Genomic DNA, 24,281 nt, shown 5'->3' on the forward strand with positions numbered 1-24,281 from the left:
CCTTGAGTACGAGTCCATTTCCATGGTGACGAGAGGATCCTTGAGTACGAGTCCATTTCCATGGTGGCGAGAGGATCCTTGAGTACGAGTCCAATTCCATGGTGACGAGAGGATCCTTGAGTACGAATCCAATTCCATGGTGACGAGAGGATCCTTGAGTGCGAGTCCAATTACATGGTGACGAAAGGACCCGGGAGTACGAGTTTGCCTGGAGAAACACTCGGGAAGGCGATTCGGAAGATGGCGATTCACTGCACCAAGGTGATATGAATTTCAACTTACCAATGTTTTTGAATAAATTAAATATTCAAAATATATCTGCATATATTTTAGATAGTCCTATCCTTCTGTACCAAACCCTAACTATTTCTACCTAGGAAAAACCTTGAGAACTTTCATCTATGTCCTTTTAAATAATCCGTTAGTTCGGGCTTCTTTTACTGGTACAATGTATAGATAAACAAGAAATCTAATTTTTGTACGTTTTTGAGAGCGGAACTGATCTAGGTCAAATACAAATGCTCTGAAGTCACTGACAAATACTCGTTTGGCTCTACTTCAATTTAGAAGAAACCTCCGCTTAATTTTAAAGCTGCTTCTAAATTTTTACATAATTGTACTACGTTAATTGCTTCAGGCAAAGGAGACCAATCCTTGAGCAAGTTATTATATAACATTGCGTCTTTGATTTGGGATTGTTGTATTTGATAGAAGCTAAAAGTAATAAGTTATCTCAAATTTGCTTGCCACGTGTGAAGGACTACTTTGAAGAGTATACCTATTGCACATACCTGAGATCAAAGTAATTATCTCGCAATTATGAGTTTACATGTAATTGACGCTGAAATGTTTCTCTATATAAAATCTCTAATTCTGTCTGTAATTCACAGCGATACTGAGGAAACTAGAAGGTTCAAATGGGTACCAGTTATGTGCTGTTATGCCTTCTTGACATGAAAAATAGAATGAACCTCTTAGGGCCACGACTTACATACTTTAAGAAAAGAAAGGTACGTTTCTATCGACGAAGTCGTTGTCGCATATTCGCCATGGTGACGTAGGTACACAGCTATATCTATCGTCGTGATGTCGTATTGCGTAAATTTTGGGTTCTTTTGCCTTCCAGAGATATATTTGAGGGACTTAAACTGGTACCAGTTATTAGTTAAAAGAACAATGTCATGATAGCCATCATACACTAGTATCCAAAAGCTAAGCATAATCACTAAACGAGGCAATACCGCCTGATAGGAATGTCAGACGGATTGTTGAAAAAACGGAAGCTGAATCTCACACCGTATATCACACAACTTATCCAAAAAAAAAACATTGTCAGAAAAGTCCTGATAGCTAAGGTACAGCTTTGACATCAACGAACAAAACTTGGAAATATCTTCCACAACAAAATATGCTGTTAATAGGGTGTACGGTTACCCCGAACGCCCACACATGCTTCGCAGCGACGTGGCATGCTCTCTATCAGTGGTCCATGTGCTCTTGTGGCAGTCGATCCCGTTCCTCCGAAAGAGCAATGCGAAGCTTTGGGGGTTATTTTGCGGAGGCTGACGAGATGCAATTCGCCTCCTCAAAGCATCCCAGGCATGTCCTATAGGATTCAGATCCGCAGACCAAGCTGGCCAGTCCATACGATGAACGTCTTCCCCAGCCAGAATTTCATCCACCAGAACAACGTGGTGCGGTCGGGAATTATCATCCATTAATAGGAAGTCTGGACAAACCGCACCTCTGAAAAGTCGAACATGTGGTATTAGTACCTCATTCCTGTACCTCCGTGCGTTAACAGCGTTCCTCGCAACCCCCATGAAGATGTGCAGGTCCGTACGGCCATTCAACATGATGCCGCTCCACACTATGACGCCACCACCTCCATACTGGCCCGGTTCCACGATGTTCCTGTGGTTGTATCGGCTACCCGGTTCTCTCCAGATTAATGTGGACGGGAATCGTTCTGCAAACTGAATCGGGATTCATCTGTAAAGAGTACATGCCTCCATTCATTCATGGTCCAGTTTCGATGTTGACGGCTCCAGAGTAAACGGGCCCGAATCTGTGCTGGAGTGAGAGGGATGCATACGGATGGACGTCGGTAAAATAGCCCTGCTGTTCTGAGCCTCCGGTACACAGTCTCCCAGCAAACGGCAACCCCTGAGATGACTGCAAGCCCCGCCGACAATTGTCTTGCAGGCGCACTCCGATTTCGTCGGGCTGTTAAGGCCAGATGTCGGTCCTGCAGTGAGGTGGTTACCTTTGGGCGACCAGGTACTAGCCTACGACTAACATCTCCTGTGTCCTAAAATCGTCTCCAAAGCCTGGAACTGGCACTTTGTGGCACATTCAAGGATACCGTGACTTCGGTCTGTGTCTGGCCTGCTTCTAGGCGGCCGAATATTTACCCTGCAAAACGGGGTCCATACGGCGACGTTGTGTCATTATCTTGGTACGTTCACCACGAGGCTACACTCCGCACACTACAACAAGGCAAACACGACTGAGGGAATATGGGGCGCAGGCACTGACTGTGTTTACCTTGCGGTTACGCCGCTAGTTAAAGCAGGGAATACTGCTTTCCTACACAGAGCGAACACGTAATGTTGATAGGTGACTATGTCGTGCGATTTGCGATTTTTTTCCTGTTGCCCTGCTCACTCGTAACTTATGCCTAACTTTTGGACACAAGTTTACTTGAACTGTTCAGTAAAATGCTGTCTTTCTGTAGAATGAATGAATTATTTTGTCCATTCTAGGCTTTATGTCTATGAGTATGCATGAGACAGAGCAGCCAATCAGGTGAGCATGGACGTTAACGCGCTAATTTTATAAGGTCAGACACCGTGATTTAGAGAATCGAGTCACGTTTGTTGAACAAACCTTTAGGCCCTACCATCAGAATGTTGGCTGGCAAGGTAGAGGAGGTGGTGTTATAGAATTTATAATCAATAGAATGCGTGCCAAAGGCCTGGATTGAATAAAAAAAACTCCCCGTAGTGCCCATGTGGAGTGAGGTCACATGACGCTGTTGATGGTGATTCATTTTGTACAGTTGTATGTAGCTTTTTCGAGAGTAGGCAGATCCATAGACGTCAAAGTAGGTTACGAGCTACAACGGCACTCTGTATGATTTGTAAAGAAATGCTACAATACCTGTTTTGATTCCACTCGAATGTTGTATGTAACTAGCAAAAGTGTACCTTTTATTCTTAAGGCGGCACTCCGCAGATAACAATAATTTTGTTTGTTATTTTGGCGATTTTCAATGGCTGAAATTGATAGGATTGAGTTTTTTTCTTGACACGAAGTTATTCCGCTGAATTCAACCAATATATCACTGTTGTAATGCTTTCTTTGCTAATTGTAATTTTACATTTGAATCTCATTTTTCTCCTATAACATTCTTCCAAATGTAACAAAAGTTGTATGATATATGTATCATAGCTATATTAAAAAACCTGCGTATGGAACGTTCGATTGCAGAATTTTTCAAATAGTAGGGGGTTTTCAATTCCAAAATTTCAGAACGTAAAAATTACACAAACTTTCGTACGATATATCTCCTTATAAAATTATCTACAGAAAAATCTACATGTAGTGCTTTTAAAAGAAGTATTAACTAATTAAGAATTTACATCAATATGTTGATTAAATTTCATGAAAAATGGAATTAAGAATTTAAAGAAATTATTTTGGGAAAACTATTTATTAACTGTATATGAAAGAAATGCTCGTTATATCTCCACTTTTATGTAGCAGACATTCCCGCAAAGTTTCGTGAAAATCAATGCATTAGGTAAAGATATCTTTTTATCTCCGGAGTGTCGCCTTACGATATACTGTTAGTCCATTTATAATTTCCAATTGCTCTGTAGATAGTAATTTCGACTGTCGAAGACAGGCTTAAATACTAGTACTGTATAATTTGTTCATAAAATATTTCAATAATTTGAACGTATCTCTAAGATATGTGATGTTGCACCACGCATACTAATCACTAAGTAATATTTATATTCGTAAGTATCAAACGAGAACCTATCTTTTCCATTTGAGAGAACTCCCAGAACACGCAGTGCACTGCAACATATTAATATAAACGAGTTGGCCGCGGTCACGTTAAGCTTGAATAGGGGCATCCTGCGGATAACTGTAAACTACTGAGGTTGTTTTGTGGAAGTGCTTAATATCATCGGCTTTAAGCCACATTATTTAGCATCTCGGGCCGGACACAGAAAACCTAATCCCTGTGCTGTGCTGTGGTCAGATGAAAACTTGCTTCTGCGTTTTAAAGCCCGACAAGCCTCGAAGACAAGTAACTGTACAATTACGACAAACATATCGCCATGTCTAAAAAATGTAACTATAGAGCATATAGCGTTCATTATTAACTTGACTTATAACATTTGCGAGCTTGGAATGAAGAATGGACTGCTAAGGGCCCCAACGAATGTAGATCGATCTTTGACCCTACGTAGCCCACGCCTTGATTTCATCACCCGCGGAGTGTATAGGTCCTACTAAACAGAGCGCGTACTGGATATGCAAGAAGTGACTCTGTGATACATTCTTGGGGTCTTCGAGCTTCTCCAAGCTGTGACTGTAGTGAATAATTCCAGACAATGCGACACATCACCTTCGAATGACCACAAAGAGACTTCCGTGGAACTATCGACGACATTCTGACAGGGTCAACAACGGTTATTCAGTGGCTGAAACAACTGGACACCCTGGTTAAGTTTTCATTTAATTTCTTAATGTTTGTACTTACATATAGTTTACACCATTTTTGTGTTTTTGTATTTGTTCTTTCTATTTCCCTTTATTGTATTTAACTCTCTCTCGAATTTTTCTTTATTTTACCTTGATATTTTATATGTATTCTGATTTGTAAATTATTTATTACTTTTATTAACTTGTACCATAAACCAAATAAATATTTTCAATTTGCGAAACCTGAATAAATTATGTGTGTAGAGAAGGACATTGCCTGCTGTTATTTTTTGATGGATACAGTACTTTGGCACAGGCCAGAGTAAAGTGTAGCTTCCACCGAAGTCCCAGTCAATATCCATGGCTGTGACAATATGGAAACTGCTGGGGTATGGGTAGTGCTGACTAATGACATTCAGAGCACGACTAGTGCATCTGAGTGTTATGAAAGGTGCTGCTCATAGGGTCAGTCGTGCTGCAATAGTACTTTCTGACCCAGTGAAGAAAGCAATGGAAAACTACCTCACTCGTCATCTTGCTTAGTACGGCTCATTTTGGTGCTGTCATTGGTTTTTGGGGTTTCCTGATAACCGCATAACCTTTGGTGGTGCTATTTGAGGATCCAACCAGCCTCTGGGCTGTTGACCTAACAGGCAGACAGAGAAGGACACTTTAATTTACCAGGAAACGAGTGGCTTCGTTTCTTCGTTAGAAAGTAGAGATATTCATTTTATGGAGTTATATGTGCCCTTGTGGCTCTCGCAGCCTACTACTGAAAGGAGAACCAATTACATTATAGGGACAAAAATAAGCAAGGATAGAGCTCATGTGTATTCCATTTAGAAAGTGAATGATCATCTCTGAACAGCATGCAGATGGCTGGGTGCATCGTTCTTCCCAACAAACTCACTTCTTGACGCCAAGTCTCAGCAGACAGCGTCATACGTTGTACACGTCGCCCCGTGCGATCTCTCGTAACCATCATTTTGAAATCCGGTCACCATCACTTTACAACTGATCCATGGAACCAAAGGAATGAAAAAAAAAAGTTCCTCACCTTGAAGGAGGAACATAGGGGGATTTTCCTTCAAAACTGGCTAATGGTACTCATGCCAAACTGAAAAGTGTTAAAATTCTTCCAGTCCTATTCCATGCAACACCAATACAAATAAACGAAACTGTGAAGAACCTTGACCTCATTTTTGATAATTACTTAAACTGGACAAAAAACACGACGAAAATTTGCCAACGAGTATTATTTTCTTCCCTTAAAAGTTTACGGGATCTCCTTCCACATAATACGAGAAAATTACTTGTTCAGAGCTTAATTCTACCGACCTTCGATTATGGTGACGTAACATACAACAACCCATACACCAGACATAACGCTAAACTTCTGCGGGCTTATATTACATGCGTCCGTCTTGTATTAAATATGCCCAGGTATTATCATATATCACCCTGTCTTAAACAGCTGCCGTGCTTATATTTGGACTAGAGAAGGAACCTTCACCCGATTTCACTTGTCTACAACGTCCGTCGTACAGACACACCAAGTTGTTTTAGAAAGGGATCTTAAATACTGCAAACAGTATACCTACAATGTCAGAAACCTCTTCCTTGCCGAACTTCACAATTTACTGCTCGACAGGTTACGGCAACTTATTCATACCTGTAAACATACGATCCTGGAATTCCCTTCCAGCTCTAATTAGAGACATTTTCTTTAGATATTTATTTTAGGTACATCGACTTTAGAAGTAATTGTAGACCTATGTAATGTTTTTATAGTAACTGTTAGAAATTTACCCTTCGTTTATAATTAATATTTCAAGTTTAATTTCATAATTAATTATACGTAGGTAGGAACCTTAAGATTCGGTTGTTTGTTCAGTTTAGCTTATATAAGATGGTTTGGCATAACAGCGGGCTTCATGGCCTGACCCACGGGGAGCTCCTTAGAAACACGCGGCACCACCAGATCAGATCCTTCATTGCCGCAGAACTGAGAAAGAAGGGATTCAGTGTACATGAGGAGGTACACGGACTGGCCGTAAATGGTAGTTCGCAAAGAATTGACATCATAGCCTTTAATGAAAACAGCTCTCAAGGATTCATATTAGATCCGACGGTCAGGTTCGAGCACCATAGCGGTCAGCCAGAGGAGGTTAATCTAGAAAAGATTAACAAATACAAACCAACTATCCCTTACTACAAATCTAAATACCACCTTCAGGAAATTGAAATAATAGGGATAATGGTCGGAGCTCGCGGTACCATACCTCGTCACTTCGTCGCCACATGGAAGCGCTTCCAACTCCCAATGAAGCTCATCCCGGAAATCGCGACCCTCGTCCTCCAAGGCTCCATCAAGATCATGAGGCCCCACCTCTACAGCTAATTTTGAATGTTCTTTTATTAATACATATGTACATAAAATTGATATGTTTTACCTTGTTCTTAGCGGCAGCCTGTAAATACAGGAGGTCTTTCCAAAATAAATGGAAATTATAATATAAATAAATAAATAAATAAATAAATAAATAAATAAATAAATAAATAAATAAATAAATAAATAAATAAATAAATAAATAAATGTATGCATAGGCCTACAGTATATATTGAAATCGTGGGTGAGGAATGTTTTGGCTTATTACACGAAGTATATGCAAACAAATGTTCTCGTCTTCGTATGTTGATCTGGAACAATCACATAAGTTTTGTGTATTTTTGTGGAAGATATAAAAATAAGAAATACATAATATTTGCTACGGCAACATTCGAATACAGTTAGAAACATGGTACGTATTTTACTAATGATTTATTCCTAAACTCTGACATTCTAAGTAGTCAACTTTATTTAGAGTTGCACTTTAGAACCTACATAAATCCTACCTTCTTACACTCCTGTGAACGACTGACTTATTGTTTGGCTGAAGTTCAAGGAAGATGAATACAGTTATTTTAATCTTCTCTCTATTTATGAACCCTTCTTAGTCACTCTCGTATTATAATAAATATTACTTCTTAAGGCTCGCTCTCTAAGATCATGACCGTTTGCTTATTTCTTTAATAAAACTGTCGTTTTCAGTCCGTAAATAATATTAACATTAAAAGAACCACTGCTCAATGTGCAAATCGCATCGGGTAAAAGCTTCTCGTTAAAAACGAGAAAGAAACACAGTTGAACATAAATCTAACAGTCTGGCTTGTCAGACAGATTTGAACAATAATTTGGTGGTCTAAATAATGTTGTTTTGACATGGACCAAGAAGCATACCGTTTGCTTTTACTTCTTAATCTTCCAATGCTGAACCAGTTTTTTATGTTGAATATCATGGTGATGGACATCGTCCTCTTCAGGGATGTTCGAAATAATTCTGTTCAATATATTCTGAAGTAGTCTCTTAGATTTAGTGACGATATCCAGGTCTGTCTTCTTGAAGACATATCCTTGGAAAATGAGATGGAATATTTTACATCGTTTGTTATTTCATAGACTATATATTGCATTGCTTGATGTTTGATGGCGCTGAACAGTACATTTCTTTATCCATCTAGTACATTACCGGTATTATACCACTAATACCTGCCGGTAAAGCCATACGTCAGGAGCTTCTCATTTTATCCTGATTCTGAAGACAATATATTAGCTTCGACGACATAACGAGCACACATCTCTTCTTATGAATCTTAATAAGGATAATTCAAGATTTTAGGGAATTAAGTGACGCGTTTTGTCGAATGTAGGTTCGGCTTTCTCCTCAAACGTTATCGTACGAAGGGCGAAAACAAAGTAGATATTAATCACGATGACCTTCAGTCAAATATAGCTCAAAATGCCAAAACATCAAGGAATTTATATTTTCTCTGACTACCTTTATTCTAACACATAATTAAAATTTAAAATCCGCCTTTTCAATACTAATATTAAACTAAATAAGTTACAACATTTACTTGGAACTAGTTCCGACGCTGGTGAGCGTCATCTTCAGTCAAATATGAGAGCAGGCAATCATAAATATACATATCATTAAATCAATGCACATATAAACACTCATAATATGGGACTTATAATGCCCCTAAAAGTATCGTGATGATAAAACTTCAAATAATCACAATTTCACAATCTTGAAGTCACGATTAGAACGACACTTAACACAATATAATTCATTTCACTCAAGTTAGAACTTTGAAAGTATTGAGTTCGACTTAGAACATGGATTCTCAAATATATAAAAATATATAAAAAGTCTTGTCATACAGGAAGTGTTACACAAAGGTCGAACCACATATAGAGTTTCTCAGTAAATATGACAGTCACAATTAGAACGACACTTAATTATTTTACTCGAGATGGAATCTTGAAAGTTCTGAGGACTACTTGGAGTAGGAAGATTCTCAATTTAATTAAAAGTTCTTGTCACAATTTATCAGAAGCAGCAATAGTGAATCATGTAAAAGTTTCTTTATAAACATTAAATTTATTCTTGAAAAACAAATAGCAATCCAGTCTACAAAAACTCCATGAAACAGCAGCCAAATCAGGACTCCAAATTTCTTATGAAAAGTCAAAGTATATGGAAGGGACTAAAACGGGTTTCAACAATCAACCATCGACTGACTAATTTGATTGATTGATTGATTGATTGATTGATTGATTGATTGATTGATTGATTGATTGATTGATTGATTGATTGATTGATTGATTGATTGATTGATTGATTGATTGATTGATTGATTGATTGATTGATTGATTGATTGATTGATTGATTGATTTAATTAATTTGTCGACTGAATAGTTATTTCGTTGATCAGATTATGATATTTTGACACCGGGATTTTTTCCAATGTGCTTTACGTCGTACCGACACAGGCACGTTATATGGCTACAATAGTATAGAAAGAGGCTGAGGTTGTGAAGAAAGCGGCGGTGGCATATATTATGGGACAGCCTCAGCATTTGCCTGGTGTGAAAATCGGAAAATATGGCAGCCGTCTTCAGGGCTGCCAATGGTGGGGTTCGAACTCACTATATCGCGAATGCAAGGCCACAGCTTTGCGATCCTAACCGCACGGCCAACTCACTCGGTGGATAAAATTTTCTCAAACGAACAATGAGTTATGTTCATACCGGCAGAAAATATGGTACTGATGGTGGTGATGGTTGATAGATCGAGGGTAAACGAGTATTTTATCAGTTTTTTTAAATAAAGTAATGAAAATCAATCTCCAGAAGAACACGTTTATAAAAGAGAAATAGAAAAACGACCTCGGTGAAAAGCATAATGAAATGTCAAGATCTGAAGAAAAAAGAAAAAAAATGAGGTACGATAAATTGCTTCAGTCCTTTAAGGCATCCTATGTGTCTGCGAAATATTTATAATGTGTGAATATCTGTGAAGGTGCAACTATGGATAAAACCTCCCCTCGAGGCTTTCAGAAATTTGTTAATTGTGGACACCCCTCCTCTGAACTCTAGCGATTACTGCAATTATATAAAGTACCGATAAATAAGCCACGCCACTTCCTTCACAGATTTAGGTCACATTGCTGTACACAGCAGCACGGATACTTGAAGCCTATAGATTATCAGACATACTTTAAACACCGAGCGAGTTGAAGTCATGAAGCTTTGTACTTACATTCAGGGCATGGTAGATTCCAACCAGACTATCGGTAGCCCTAAAAATATTCTTCCAGGGTTTCTCATGATCACATCAGACGAATGCTGGAACTGTACCTCAATTAAAGCTACAGTTGCCTCCTACACAATACTGTTCTTCAATATGAAAACCGTAAAAGTATTTAGTGGGCCACAAATTATTGTTATTATTATTATCATTATTATTATTATTATTATTATTATTATTATTATTATTATTATTATTATTATTATTATTATTATTATTATTATTATTATTATTATTATTATTATTATTATTATATGTTCATCAAGAAAGAGCACAAATTAACCGTCCAATAATATGATGAGCAATTTAATGCGTCTATGGCTTTAAATGTAACATTTAGTATACTTCTGCATATTTAACATAAATTAGACATTTTGAACATTTTCTTACTTGTTGTGTCGATGACTTAGCTGTTAGGCCCCTTTGAACAACTAGCATCTTTACTTGTTTTGTAACCGTCCTGCATTGATACACACAATATACCGCGCGGCTATAGTTTTCTCAACATAATTACGCAGATTTAAAGATGTTGAAATATTTTATAGGTTTTCTGTAACAATAATTTGAACATTTTCTGTGTAGGATTTCTTACCTTGGCCATTCCTCAGAAATGACCGTTACCTGATAATACAACGAATTGTACAAGGCAGAATTCAGGGTCCATGAGGTGTAGGGAGGAGGCGAACAGCATGGCTCGGAAACATCAAAAAATGGACTGGAATTTGCAGTGTTGAATGACTTTTCCAACTAGCGATAGATCGCACATCGTTCGAGACAGCGATCACGAACTTCAGGGGACCTGATACGGCACTTTGAAGAAGTACAAGATGCTCAGATCGTACCATTTGACGCAATACTAGATACCTGATACGGCACTTTGAAGAAGTACAAGACTCTCAGATCGTACCATTTGACGCAATACTAGATACCTGATACGGCACTTTGAAGAAGTACAAGACTCTCAGATCGTACCATTTGACGCAATACTAGATACCTGATACGGCACTTTGAAGAAGTACAAGACTCTCAGATCGTACCATTTGACGCAATACTAGATACCTGATACGGCACTTCGAAGAAGTACAAGACGCTCAGATCTATTATTTGACGCAATACTAGATAGATGTACCATATAGGCTACCCGCAACTCAGAACTGTAAGAGTGTTCACATAACCGTGCAGAAGCAGGCTATCATTGCTGGTGCGACCATTGTTTGCCTAAAATGTTGGGTTGAAATAGCATTTAGGCCACCCGCAGCACTGAATTGCGAGAGTGTGCACATAAGTACGCCTCAGCAGCCTTTCTTTGTTGAAGTGACCAATATTCGCCATAGTTCGGTTTTCTTGACAACGGCCTTGTAAACGACACAGATAGAGTACCTGGCTTGTAGATTGGGATGGAAGTGTGAAGGAGTCAGGTGGAGGGGTGATTTTCTACTGTGGCTATTCCTGTAATCAAGCCTCATACCAAGTGTTGCAGCGTAAAATTCACCATAAGCATGGCTAGAAGAAATTATGCTGAAGTGAAAACTTACATAAGTGGAATTTAGTTTCAATCGAGTTTATTGGTAGTCGAAAAGTGAGTAAATATGTAAAAACCCAACCAAACCCCATGGCACTACAGCCCTTGAAGGGCCTCGGCCTACCAAGCGACCGCTGCTCAGCACGAAGGCCTGCAGTTTACGAGGTATGATGTGGTCAGCACGATGAATACTCTTGGTCGTTATTCTTGGTTTTCTAGACCGAAACCGCTATCTCACTGTCAGATAGCTCCTCAGTTCTAATCACGTAGGCTGAGTGGACCTCGAACCAGCCCTCAGGTCCAGGTAAAAATCTTTAAAATGGCCTGGAATGGGACCCGGGACATCCGGGTAAGAGGCAGGCACGCTACCCTTACACCACGGGGCTGGTACTAAATATGTAAAACAAGAAATTTAGCTTTTTACCGCTTAGGACATGTGTAACTTTTGGGTGGCATGCATAGAAGTAGATATACCTATTATATCATTCTTTATGTGCATTTAAACTTCCCGTAACTTACAGTAGTGAAACGTGTCACAGTCTATATTGAAAATAATGGGTAAAAGAAAGAAACCAACATTCAGAAGTTCATTTTGAATCTAAAACAGTGTATCATATGCATGGAGTCCTTAATATCTGCCTTACTTTTCGTCGCACAATTCGGTAAACTTTATTTTATAGAACTTTGGTTATTTGAAGTTTTTCAAATACTGTGTAGTCTAGGGGTATTGAGTCCACCTCTTACACAAAGGTCTCGGGTTCATGCTTCAGCCACATTTTTACCTGGATCTGAGGACTTGTTCAGTGCCCATTCGGTATACCTCAGCGAAAATATAGATTCTTAGTCATAAGGGCGTGTCTTGCAATGAATGGCGTGAGACAATAAAATGAATGCCAATCTCTGCTGCGCGTACTGTACGTCGCAGATCCCAGAGAAACAGCCTCTGTAGGCATTGCGACAGAGTGTTCGAAATTCATTCACGTGTCCTGAGAGCCTGTCCACAATGTGATTTACTACGCACCTCGTGCCAAAATATAGCGAGATCAATGATAGCTAACGCTTCTAGAGGACAAGGTTATACTATCTATGACGAATTTCAGGGTCTCTCCATCAAAGGAAACAACCAACGAATTGATATTATTGATTTTAAGCCATCCTGTTCTGAAGGTTTCAGCATTGATCCAACAATTATATTTGAGACCAGCGAAAACCAGCCATAAGGAGTCAAAGTGGATAAACAAAAGAATTTATAAAACGACGGTGGGCTTCTATAAGCAAAAGAACAAGCTGCCATCCATCTCTGTAATCGGCTTGATGTTAGACGCTCGAGGAAGAATTTCTAAATTTTTTAATCAATTTTTGTAATACCTTCGGGCAAAATAGAGATTTTATCTATAAATCGCCATTACTACTCTCAAGAAGTTAAAGACGATCTTCAAGAACCATGCTTGCGGACCTGAGATAAATCTTTGACGTGCCTCACCCTTTTAACTACTCTTAACTTCATACTTTTTCGTGTACGGCTAATCCATTCATCTGTATCTATTATTGTTGATCGGTTACACTTTGACTTTTCCCTTGCGAAACCTGCGACTGTTGTGTGAAAATTCTATGATAAGAACAATTGAGGAGCTAACTGACGGTGAGACAGAGACACTGGTCTTGGAATTCAAGAATAAATGTGACAACCCGTAATCCGCAGGCTTTCGGTCTCAGTAGGCGTTCCCTGGTAGACCAGTATCCATCAGGGCTATGGGGCCGTCGGGTTTGATTTACTTTGTTTGTAATTTTAAAAGATATATTTGAGTCTTGAGATACCCATTCAGTTCTCACTAGGGAAACAATGTATAGCTTTAAAAGCCAAGAAGCCACTAACCGCTCTAAAAATCTGTTGCCGGGATGAGTGGCTCAGACGGTTAAGGCGCTGGCCTTCTAACCCCAACTTGGCAGGTTCGATCCTGGCTCAGTCCGGTGGTATTTGAAGGTGCTCAAATACGACAGCCCCGTGTCGGTAGATTTACTGGCACGTAAAAGAACTCCTGCGGGACTAAATTCCGGCACCTCGGCGTCTCCGAAGACCTTAAAAAGTAGTTAGTGGGACGTAAAGCAAATAGCATTATTATTAAAAATCTGTTAGCGAACAATGCTAGAGATATGTTCTAGTATGATTGAGATTGGAGAACATGCAGTCTCCCCTCACTACATGTGTGGCCAATTCTTGCGGATAACGATTTACAAACAAGTTATAACATGTCGTACACTCTTCACGTAGTCTCACTACCGTAAAAGTTACGAAACTTTAATATTTACTATAATTTACAGAGTACTGCAACTGTTAGCTGGAACCATAGGATCCTCGCGCATTACTGTACGTAGATTTCCCTTCAAAGTGTTTCCCTCTTTGACTGACTTCCTATTTTAATAACCCAATCATATTTTTCCATTATCTTGTTTGCAGTGTTATTTTTCTGTGTGCTTGAGACAACACTATTCAGTTAATGCAAAATAATTTGTTTTATATGACTTAAATTCACTTCTAAACCAAACTACAACTCTGTAATTACTATAAATATCAGCACACATATTATTCCTGAAGGAAATTCTCCAGCTTAAGGAATGAAAATATGGAATCCCGTATATCAAACAAGCGTGCCTTTAATCATAATAATCGTATGCATGCCCGCTGAGGAAATGTCATTGATTTCATTAAATGAGCTCCTACAGCTTTAAATACAGCAGAATATTTGTCGAATGAATTACTTGAACTACTCATCCTGTAGATTTTATTTTAATTGAAGGGTCCCTAATCAATAGGCGCTACTTCGACCCCAAGAAAGTTGTGAAAAAACGGAAGGAAACGTATAACACAATGAATTTAGGATACATACAAACTATGAACGTCTACAATAAGAAGAGTATTTCGATGAATGTAAAATCGAAACACTACCAGATAATGATCCACCACGAAACATTATAAGTAGCAGAAACTCTTAACCTAGTAAGAACAAGAGTACGTAAGAAATTAGAAATGGTGGAACGAAATATTCTCAGGAAGATATTGGGACAGCGAAGGACAGAGGACGGTCACTTTAGAAGACGAGTGAACGAAGAACTGTATACCAAAATAAAGAAAACCTCGGACATCACACCGAAAATAAGGAGCGTGTTATTCGGACATAGCCTGAGAATGGACCAGGGGAGTTTTACACTGCAAATAATACAGTTTTTGTGAACAGGGGAACCAAAATACGCTGGGTCCAAGAGATACAAAGGAATATAGGAGAAAAGGGAATACAGAAACTAGAGATTGGCAATAGAGTGAATTTTAAATTTGAAAATCAGGCTTACACCGGTTTTCATGACAGGACTGGGCCCAGAACAAAATCGTAATGGACAGAAGAGCGAATAAGCTTTCAAAGTATGAGAATGAAATAATATTGGACAAGCGGAAAGATCAGAAGAAACGAAACTGATAAGAATTAACGAGATCCTAAGATTGCAAAAACGAAAAAAAAAAGACGAAGGAAAGGCACATGGAACATAACCAAGTTCGGATATGGTACTAATTTGAAAGAACTTCATCCCACAGGTCTGGATTGCTCGTGACATGGGATAGTATTCAACTACTACAATGCATGTGGATGAATCACTAAAAATAAATTTGAAGTGGAAATAGAACATTTTGAACAGACACCTCTCAATTGTAATATCTTCCGCATGATAAAATTCAGAATCAAGCAATATATTGGACACCTATAGAGTAGCTGGTATTAATGTGAGGCATGCTGATGCTTGGAGAAACTGAGTGCATGAACATCACATTCCCTTTGAGGGGAAGGGAATTATTTTGTCATTGCATACAATGTAGAATCAGGAATTATGTACTCGATTAATGAAATCAGGTAAAGTGCCAAAGCTTCAATCTGAATGTAAATACATCTTCATCATGGACTGTTATACATTTCAGCGTTAAGTCTATAAGACTCTGTGTATTATGTAAATTCCACGACAACCCTCTATTTGCAACAAGCTCTGTGGCGTTGTCGAGTTCCCAATCCCTTAATCTTTGAAACCTGCGTAAAATCATCACCACCTTGATGTCCTTCTACTTCTTTTACCCTCTTCGAACAAGTACATTACCCGCCTAGGTAATCTCTCCTCATCCATTCGCCTCACATGAACCAACCACTTAAAACGGATTATATATTTATTGAGAAACCGAACAACTCTCCAGACATTCTATGGGGCCGTTATAGACGTCATTAAGAACAGACTCAAGGTAGATATTGGCATGGACAGTATCGATAGATGTCACAGATTGGGTGGCCAGCGCAGGACGACTGCCAACGTAGTGGCCACTGGGAACAGGCCAATAATTGTGAAGTTTCTGCGATACCATCAGCGGGACCAAGTCTGGCGGGCGAAGCGACTACTGAAGGGCACAAACATCATGGTCACGGAATCCCTCACGGCAACAAGAAAAGGGATTTTGAATAAGGCACGCGACGCATTTGGACTGCGAAATGTGTATACTCAGGATGGACGTGTGACTGTAATTACACCAGACGGCAAGAAAACCACTCTGATCACTCCTAGGGACCTAAACGTTCTCATCAGGCAGCGTAACGGAGCACAGAATCAGTGACAATGAGTGAATGTGTTATATTAGGGCTAGTTTTAAAATATGTACTCTTGCTTACCATGAGTTTCAAATTTGCCTCAAATAGTGTTAGTTATGTGTATATTTTTTTGAAATGTGAGTGTGAATGTGTGTGTGCAACAGTCAACGGTCTCATTCAACGGGAGGCAGAGGTGAGTACCCATTGTTTCTGTCAATCTAAGTTAAACATAATCCCCTTGTAATGTTAGCTCAACGCCCGCTACCTGAGTCTGGCTCCGGTCCGCAACCCCCTGTTGCAACAAGTGTCTTGTTGAGACAGGCTCTCTCCTCTACGCCACATGGTTTGCAATGTTGCCATGTGAATGCGCTCTCTCTCTCTCCCTGCTCACATAGATGAAATACGTACAATTGTTAACGACAATGACGTACATGTTTTTTGTATTAGTGAAACTTGGCTAAGGCCTACTATCCCTTCCGCTATGGTAAATATTAATAATTACGAACTCGTCCGCTGGGATAGAACGGATGGTAGGAAAGGTGGCGGTGTAGCCCTATATTTCAGAAATGACTTGAGAGGTAGAGTAATATGCACATCACAAAATGCCACTCAACCGGGACCAGAGTTCATGGTCGTGGAGATCACCGTTAAAGGGACGAAAGTCCTCTTCGCCGTAGTTTATAAACCTCCAGATATAGTGAACATGACGGAGTTGGAAGCTTGTTTATTCAACCTAGTACCAACTTACGAACATATCGTACTATTAGGAGACTTAAATATAAACTTACTGAAAGAATCAGCTCAGAAGGACAAACTACTTGATATACTATTTTCCTGTAACCTTACGATTCTCCCATTAAATCCTACCAACCATATATATAGCAATAATCACACTTCACACTCACTAATCGATCTAATCATAACAAACAATCCCCAGAAAGCCTTAAATCACGGCCAAATTCCTGTTCCATCGATCTCAACACACGACCTAGTTTATTTATCCTATTCTCTTCGCATACCCAAATACAAACCTAAGTTCACCACTTGTAGGAATATAAGAGATATTAATTTAGATCAACTTAAGTATGACGCCTACAACCTACCATGGAACGATATTCTACTACTAGACGATATTGACGCAAAAATAGACAAACTAAATTCCCTCATTACTAGTCTATACGACAAACACGCTCCCAAACGACAAGTGAAAGTGAGTCGCCCCCCCTGCCCATGGCTAAATGACGAAATTAAGAATTTGATGGCTCGCCGTGATTCATGGTTCCCACGGTACAAACGTACCCGTAACGAATCCTATTTTGAAAACTATCGGGTACTTAGGAACAGAATTAAGCAAGAAATCAGAAATCAGAAATTTAAGTACTTAAACTGTCTTTCAGGTAAACTGAATGCCAGGAATTCCTGGAAAGAACTACGCGCTCTTGGTATTGTAAAGGGCCAACAACAGCAACGTGAACCAACTGTTCCCCTAGATGAGCTTATTACATATTTCTCTGAAGAACGAATCACGTTTAAACCAATCAATCAGGCAGAATTAAATACGAATCAACCAGCCGTCCCTCCACTTAACCGTCCTCAATTTTCGTTCCAAGAGGTCACTAGCAACCAAATTAAAAAAGTATTGTACTCTATTAAATCTAAAGCAGTAGGAGTAGATGACATCCCTATACATTTCATACATAATATAATAGGCGCTATCCTCCCGATTATCACACATATATTCAATTACTGTCTCAGAAATGGAACTTTCCCTGCACTCTGGAAACAAGCTAATGTCATCCCAGTGCCCAAGATAAACAATCCTAAACTGACCTCTGACTATCGCCCAGTTTCTATTCTTCCAGCGCTTTCTAAGGCTTTGGAAAGACTGGTGTACGAGCAAGTATTGACATATTTAAATAACTATTCTCTCCTTGACACATTACAATCGGGCTTTAAGAAAGGGTACAGCACTGCCACGGCTCTCCTTAAAGTGACAGAAGACATCAGACTAGCTATGGAACAACGACAACTTACAGTACTAACGCTACTGGATTTCAGTGGTGCATTTGATACAATAGACGTACAGCTACTAATTAAGAAAATGGAATCTTACTTGTTTGACCCTTTAGTACTGAAGTTTTTTACGTCATATTTGAAAGATCGGAGGCAGCGGGTGATAACTCGCGAAAGAAATTCAGAATGGCGTACAAGGAAAGTTGGCACGCCACAAGGTAGTATTTTAGGACCGTTGCTTTTTACATTGTATATCAATGACATTTCATCTTCTCTAAAAACGTGTAATTATCACCTATATGCTGATGATCTCCAAATTTACTACCATTGCAGCTTAAGCGAATTACCAAACGCAGTAAAATGCATAAATGATGACATGAAAAAACTCAGTGAATATGCTCTCGCAAACAGACTTCTCATAAATCCATCAAAATCGCAAGCTATCATTGTCGGTTCCCAGAAGCTCCTACACAAGATCAATGATTCGATCATTCCTCCTTTACAAATAAATAATATCACAATTCCGTACAGTAAAACAGTGAGAAATCTTGGGGTGACTATGACTGAAACTCTAAATTGGACAGAACATATCAAAAACATAAGTCATAAGGTGTTTGCTACTCTACACCCACTGAAATTAAACAAAGATATTATACCACTAAACATGCGGCAAAGATTAACACAGACCCTAATTCTTCCTATCCTTGACTACTGTGATGTTATCTTGGTAGACGCTACTAAAGAACAAACTAGGAAACTGCAGCGTATTATGAATTGTTGCCTTAGATTCATTTTTAACCTAAGGTATGATGTGCATATTACTCCTTATTATCAGGCACTGCACTGGTTAAAACCTGATAAGAGACGTGAATATCATATACTTGTCTTAATACACAAACTCCTGCATAGTAACTCCCCCCGGTATATTTCATCTAAACTTCACTTCCTCTCTTCCTTCCATAATCGTAACACTCGCTCGGGCTCCACTTTAGCTATTCCTCTTCACCACTCTTCTGTGTATAATAAATCTTTCATTGTAACCGGATCCAGGCTTTGGAATTCCCTGCCAGTAAGTGTCAGGAGCATTGACTCCTTCCTCAAATTTAAAATATCTTGCCGAGACTTCCTGTTGAGAGATACCGATTGAAGTGTGTATTGGTGTGTATTGTGTGCGTGTGATTGGTAATTGTAAAATTAAAAATTGTTTCTGTTAGTTTTATGTAATATAAACGTAAGGGTAGTTGATAAGTGTGTACATTGTAAGTGTATGTGCAAGTGTCTGTGTGAGATAGAAAAGAGGACTGAAGTAACGAGCTAATAAGATAATAAGCTGCATATTGTGTGGATGTGTAACTTAAGCTTAATTTAGGAAATAGTATAAGTAGTGTAATTAGTATAATCAGTAATAGGTAACCTTAATATTATTTATTGTATTGTGGTTAAGTGTAAGAGAGGGCCGTGTGCCCTAACTTCGCCACATGAAAGAAGCCATAATAAATAAATAATAAATAAATAAATAAATAAATTCTGGATTGCCACAAGGGCAAGGTTTAACTACATCAAAAAATAACAAAGATACATTTCAATAATTAATAACGCAACATACAATTTAAAACGTTAAACATTTGAAAAAATACAACACATTGGTTGTTAGGACATTAACGGGAACTTCTGTGAATACAGATGTGATTTTATATTTGATAAAAATCCTCGTAAAGTGGCAATTAACTACAGATTGATTCTAGACTTTTGTTCCAGATATTCATAAAAAGACTACATAAGTGCCACGTGCCCCTGTCATCAAACTCAACACTTTCAGCTCTTCTAAAAGGCATTTTTCCCTGTGAAATTCGATTTTAGCTGTGTTCAGCGTTGACCTCCTTATGCTGACTGGTGTGATGCCCTTTTCTGAGATTTCTCTTCATACATCGAGCTCATTGCTAAGTTAGCCTTTATATTCGGTTCTCACTCGGAGTCCTTCTTGCCGTTACTCCCACCTGCTGTGTACCAGCAATCCGTAAGCAGACCGATGTGACTTTATTTTTACAGAATATCTTAGACCGCAAAAAAGAGATCATTATAATTGCTTTGCTGCACATTGATTCAATTTCAGTCAATACACCATACCTGAAATATGATCCGCCTGTTCAATTTTCGTGTTCCCGACCTCATATTATGTCAGGTTTCTTCCTTACTGACATCACTTTTTTCATCTAAATATCATGTGTTATCTCCTTTCGAGCACCCATTATTTTGGAATTAGGAAGAAATTTGTGATTTCTTTCGTATAGTGTGTGCTATAGTATGGCCGTGAATCTAGGACAATCAGGGACCAGGATTGGAAATGCCTGGATGCGTTTGAAATATGGGTCTGGAAACGAATGCCACGGATTAAACGGATTGAAAAGGGAACAGACAAAAGCATTCTGCAAGAAATTCAAGGGAAGAGATAACCGATGGTAACGGTACAGAAAAGATGAGCTAAATTCACTGGCCACATCTTACGACAAAATACCTATCTTACCTTTATTAACAATCTTCTGGAAGGAAAAACACGGGGAAGAAAAGTCGGGGACGACCGTGAAAAAAAATCCTTCAGAACTCGGCATAGTATCTCCATTACTGCTCCTATTATGAAATGAAAGCAAGAGCTGAGGACAGAGATCTTTGCATGCATAGAGAAGGTACTTATGATGATGAAGTTCAGTCTGCCACTAATGTATAAACCAAATTGCGTGTTATGTTTCTATCTAACTACATCTCTCTCTGAAAGCTGATACCTTTCAGCAAATAATTCATGTACCTACACTATGAACAACAAACGTGAAAAATTAGAGGATTGTCTAGAACCTTTAAGAACTATGAAGTAAGAGCATACTCCATCATCAGTTCTCACTGCGGACCAATAGTCAATGTAAATATACTTGATTACCTGGAATAACCTACTATTACTCAGTGTAGCTATCAACTTTCCCTCAGTAACACGCCTTCTCTTGATGTATGAAACATAAGCATATCTTCCATGATATGTCGTAATCCTCACCTGATATTTAGCCATTTTAGTGGTTGTGGGTTAAAATCTTCAGTAAAATTACCACATCTCCTCGAGGGATATTAATATTTGATTTCATATTTTATTTTCATTATTTGACTTATATAGAAAAACTCGCCTGTGGAGTCCCTCTGTGGTCTGAAACCACACAGGTTTTCTTATGCTCAAGTATTGATAGCACCCTGTTTTTCAAAATGTCTGTGATCACCTAACCTGGTATATAGGTCAGTGAAGTGTCTCGATAGTTCTTTCAAATCACTCTGTTCCCCTGGCTATTAATACGTGCAGTTTCGGATTTCATCCTAACCAAAGTTATCTTCCTCACATTTCTTGCTAATTTTATTACTCTATGAAACCATTTCATCCCAAACTTTCCACTATATTTCACCATTTCATGTTTAATTTCACCTTTCCCTGCTGTTGTATTAAAATGTATTTCATTTACCATCCTTTGCACTTCCTCGAGTGTTATTTCCATGGTTAATCTCTCAACAGAGAAGATTCTCCAAAATATTCCTTCCAACTTTACAATTCATCATCCGATTTACCCGAAGTACTCTTTATTTAGAATTTTAACTCCCCTTTTTTGGCTATTAGTACAAAATATCCCTGGCGCTTGACCAAACATTTCTAAGACATTACAAAAACCTTCCCATCCTTTTCTTGCTGACTACTCAATGATTGGTTTCGCTCTATAATTTTCATCTACGCATAGTTCCCCATGGCACCGACACAGAAAGGTCTTAGGGTGACTATGGGATAGGAAATGGCTAGAATTTGGAATGAAGCGTCCCTAGCCTTAATTAAGATGTGAAAGTGGGAAACCACGGAGAATCATCTTCAGGTCTACCGACAGTGGGGTTCAAACCCACTATCTCCCGGATGCAAACTCATAGCTGCGCGCCTCTAACTGCACGGCCAAGGAGCCATTTTTGATACGCATCATTTTATTTTCGCAAGATTTCCCGACTTCAACATTCCACCAACATATTCAATTTTGCTCGTCTTTATATGTTTCCACGCATTCCCTTGCGTTTCTACAAGAGCAGTCCTGTATCCTAGCCGTTTTCTTTCTGTATCCTGATCCTTCTGACTGCATACTTTTTAACTTCTACGTCATACATTCCAAGTACATCTGTCTTATTTCTTCGATATGGATAAGATCTACCATTTTATATCTGCATACAGATTTCATTTTCTCTTTCCTAAGCCGATTGATAGTTCACTGCGGATCAGATATTGGTCTATATCATCGAAAATCCCCACAGTGACCGCAAGAATATTCTTATCAGATTTCTTGGTTTCAAAGTCAGTTACGATAAAATCTTTTATGGACCTCGTTTTGGACCATTGCATGAATTGCTATGAATATCCTTGTGCTTGAAGAACCCTATACTATCAAAAATTCAGTAAAGTCTTCCAGTTCCTATTAGTTTCAATATCTTCACCACATTGTCCCATGATCTCCTGTTATTCTGCTGTCCTGTTCCCATTTCTCGCATTGATATTATCCATTATCACTAACCTGCCCTAGCTCTTCACTCTGACTACGTCGTCATGTATTACTTCAGAAAACTTGTCCGCTTCATCCTCATCTGCTCCTTTGCATAGTCAATCCACCGAGACTATTCTCGCCCTAATACCTGTTACCAACTAATCTATTCACATAATTTGTTCATTTACGTATCTAGTATGAAATAAATTCGTGCTGTCGTTTTCTTGGTGAACACTCACTCCACCAGAATGTGCTCTTCGCCTTTTGAGACTTTTGAACCCTGTCACTCCTTCGTTATCTGCCTTTACCCGAACATTTTCAACTCGTAACTTATGAAGAATTACTTCCTTTTTATTTCAGCCTTATTCCACGTTATACAGCGTTTTCGTTACCTTCTCTAAATGTATTTCTCCATGTCTTCCTGGCCCCAGCTTGCACTTGTTTTACATACACTCCTCTTCACAGAAGTCCTCTCACGGGCATCCGATCGAGAGGGTATCGTGTAACCTTTTGAGAAACTTCCATCATCATAGTTGTGGCAAGAAACTTTTACGGTTAGGTTCCTTATCTGACGCCTACCCCCTTCCGTTATCCAGAATTGTGAGTTTTTGCGTTTCGTCCCCGAAGCTATTTTATTTCGCTCAGTTACACCAACAAAAGCTGGTTGGGACAACCTATCGACCACATGAGATGCGCCACGTGGCAGAACCACCTCTGCCTTGTTACGACAGCGTAGTAGGTTAGTGGAAGAATAACAAAGCTCCACATACATTTCCGTTCAGAGGCTTGGTGTTTGTTTTGTTCTTGACATTTCTGCTTCTCGCAAACCGCCTTTTGTTCTTCCCAGCTCTGAAATGGTGCGCAGTTTTCCATACACTTCGGACGCTGTCCAACTCCTCGGAGGGTGCACCTTACGATAGCTTATGTAATATTTAATGAAATCACACGAATGTATTGTCATATTTATGATTTTATCGGTAAAATGTTTCTTTTTTCTTTCTTTCTTTCTTTCTTTCTTTCTTTCTTTCTTTCTTTCTTTCTTTCTTTCCTTCTTTTTCTTGTATCATTCTTTCTTTCTTTCTCAATTAATTAATTTAATTATTCTTGTTTCGTTGAGACCCATTGGACCACGTGGTTCTTAACTCTGGTGAGGTTTCTTCTTTCATCT

The sequence above is a fragment of the Anabrus simplex genome, chromosome 7 (genome assembly GCF_040414725.1).
Source record: "Anabrus simplex isolate iqAnaSimp1 chromosome 7, ASM4041472v1, whole genome shotgun sequence".
NCBI lineage: Eukaryota > Metazoa > Arthropoda > Insecta > Orthoptera > Tettigoniidae > Anabrus > Anabrus simplex.